The 3,184-nt window shown below is 45.3% G+C and overlaps 1 pseudogene; it reads left to right on the top strand.

The window, feature by feature from the left end:
* The first annotated feature begins 1,833 nt into the window (after positions 1–1,833).
* Positions 1,834–2,458, top strand: LOC123457369 (annotated as a pseudogene).
* The last annotated feature ends 726 nt before the right edge of the window (positions 2,459–3,184 follow it).

The raw sequence follows: 3,184 nt of genomic DNA, 5'->3' as shown, positions 1-3,184 counted from the left end.
GGCACCTCTCAGAACAGAAATCATTCTGCATCCTTAGGGCTGTGAGCCCCATAGATACTCACAGACACATTCATTCTCATTGCACTTTTCATATAGAATCTAGACAACCATTTTCCATTCACATATTCACTAATTAATTCTTTAGAAGTTATGGATTCCCATTTTCAATTAGTATTCTATTTACAAATCCAGAGACTAAAATCAAATGTTGTTACCAGTCAGGGTGTCAGGAGAGGCTGAGGGAGCTGGAGAAGCTGTTGGGGCAAGGTGCCTAGAAGGACCTGGTGACCAAAGCAGGTAGAACAGAGAAGGCCATGCATGCCGAGTGAAAAATAGGGTATTTCAGATCATTTGCCTGTACATTGGCAGATTTTTGTTTTAAATTAGTGAGAATTGGAAATCAAAAGTACCATCTTCAGTCCATTTGGACCCATTATCCAGCTTATGGATATGGCCAAGCAGAGTTACAGAGAAAAATAAGATGTCGTCCATGAGTCATAGAGGATTTAAGTTCTTAAGAAGACAGGGAAAGAGCAAAACAAGGGTGACAGTAAAGTAAACCAGAGCTCCATCTGAATTAATACAAAACACCAATATGAACCCCTGGGTTGTTAGGGTGAATGAATCTGCACATCCCACAGAGGCAGAGGCCGTACATGTTGCAACAGTCAGCCTTTCAGCCTGTTAGTGGGCGAGGAGGGTGATTGTGCTCCTTATGGTAAAAGCAGCTGGCTGTGGAAGATGAAAGTGGCTGGCAGTGTAAGATAAGAAATCAGGAGGAATAGGGAGAGGAGGGTGAGAGAGTTGGGGGGGGCAGGGTTTCAGAGATGGTAACTGAATCAAAAGGAATGCCTCAGGTTATGGTAGAGCAAAGAGTGAGACCCAAGGTGTTGAGAGTGCATCTTTATCAAGACCTGGGTATGGGGCTTAATGGCCAAGAGCTGTAGCCTGGCATGCAGGCATGGCTTCCATAAAGAGGGATGAAACCCGAGCCCAGGCCAATCCAAGAGGGAAACTTACTGAGAAGGAGGGAGGAGACAGAGAAGGGAAGAAGAGTGAGGCTGAATTGTGGTGTGTGTGACAGCCTGTATCAGACAGAGATGGTTCGAGGATTTCAGATGGTCAAATAGCAGCTTGGTGGTCTGGTCAGGGGGAAAGGAGGTCTTGCCACCCAAGAAGGAAATGAGAAGACATCCTGTCTGAGTCAGAGCACCAGATGTAAGGTTCAGGAGTGACCAAGACCACGGAGACCACTCTGAGGGAAAGATGGAAACTTTATTTTGGGAAAAAACATGAGCTGCCTGGACTGACTCTCAAGAGTGGAGCCGTCAACTTTGAGATTACATAGAGTGGGCTATATAGAGTTCTTCAGTGGAGGGAAGGTGAGGAAGGGAAATAGCTAGGGTGTGAGACACGGTGGGTGATAAGGAGGCAGGAAACCTATACCTGGGGCATTTTAGGCAAGGAAGGGATAATGGCTAGGCAGTTTCCTAAGGAATGTGGATCACCTAATTCCTTATGTCTCTGTCACCCTCCTGCTGTCCTTAGTGACTCCACTTTGTCCTGACCTAACAGTACCTACATTCACCACTTCTTAATTTATCCTTTTAAGAAAAGACTCATTATGGACACATTATGAGGTGGGATTCATAAGTGCCTCATGTGTTATAAACCCATCTACATTGACAATGTAATTAACTATCACCAGTCTTCTGCACTGTGTTTAAAAAGACTGAAGAGGACACATATTCATAGTTTTTCAAACTTCAGAGGAGAGGCGGCTCTCGTGGAGTCAGCTAGCACGAGGCTGGGGAGTGCTGAGCCGCGCGTTGTGCCCTGCGCTGCCCAGACGAATGAACAATACAGTCAGGATGGCTAAAGGTGACCCCAAGAAGCCAAAGGGCAAGATGTCTGCCTATGCCTTCTTTGTGCAGACTTGCAGAGAAGAACATAAGAAGAAAAACCCAGAGGTCCCTGTCAATTTTGCAGAGTTTTCCAAGAAGTGTGCTGAGAGGTGGAAGACAATGTCCAGCAAGGGGAAATCCAAGTTTGATGAAATGGCGAAGGCGGATAAAGTGTGCTATGATCGAGAAATGAAAGATTATGGACCAGCTAAAGGAGGCAAGAAGAAAACGACCCCAATGCCCCCAAAAGACCACCATCTGGATTTTTCTTATTCTGTTCGGAATTCCGTCCCAAGATCAAGTCCACAAACCCTGGCATCTCTATTGGAGATGTGGCCAAGAAGCTGGGCGAGATGTGGAATAACTTGAGTGACATCGAGAAGCAGCCATATGTCAGCAAGGCGGCCAAGCTGAAGGAGAACTACGATAAGGATGTTGCAGACTATAAGTCCAAAGGGAAGTTTGATGGCACCAAGGGTCCTGCCAAAGTTGCCCGGAAAAAGGTGGAAGAGGAAGATGAAGAGGAGGAGGAGGAAGAGGAGGATGATGAATAAACTGCTTATCTGTCCCTTTGTGAATACCTTAGTGTAGGGAGCCCCGTGACTGGCACATCTCTCCTTGGAGCCGTGTCTATCGCCCTCATTCGATTTAATCACAAAACTTGATCACGATCATACTGTAGTCTCAAAGTGTCAGTGATTTACATGAAGTGGCCATGGGTGTTTGGAGCACCCTGAAACTGTATCAAAGTTGTACATACTTCCAAGCATTTTTAAGATGAAAAGGCACTCTCGTGTTCTCCTCACTCTGTGCACTTTGCTGTAGGTGTGACAAGGCATTTGGAGATGTTTCTGGCATTTTGTTTTCAACTTGTAAGGTGGTGTTAGCTCTATGATTATTGGCTAGAAATCCTGAGTTGTCAACTGTACATATCTATAGTTTGTAAAGAGAACAAAACAACAGAGACAAACTCTTGATGCTCCTTGTGTGGCGTGGAGAATGGGGGGTAGATACCTTCTTGAGGGGCTTGTAGCTCAGGGCGTGCACTGTGTTGATACTGCAGTGAGCATCCATTTAGCTTCAGGTTGTCTTGTTTTGTATATAGTGACATAGCATTCTGCTGACATTCTTAGAGGGGGTGGGGTCAGCTGGCATGAGAAGAAGTGTTTGCAGTTATTCCTTTAGTTCAGTGCAGTAGATTTTCAAACTTCATTTCTAAACTAGAACTCGTCTTTGTCAGCAAAGCAAAAGAACTACTGCATCATTGAAAGTTCAAGGGC

This window comes from Jaculus jaculus, unplaced genomic scaffold, assembly GCF_020740685.1.
Source record: "Jaculus jaculus isolate mJacJac1 unplaced genomic scaffold, mJacJac1.mat.Y.cur mat_scaffold_39_1_1402899_arrow_ctg1, whole genome shotgun sequence".
NCBI lineage: Eukaryota > Metazoa > Chordata > Mammalia > Rodentia > Dipodidae > Jaculus > Jaculus jaculus.
This window is presented reverse-complemented; position numbering and strand designations above follow the sequence as displayed.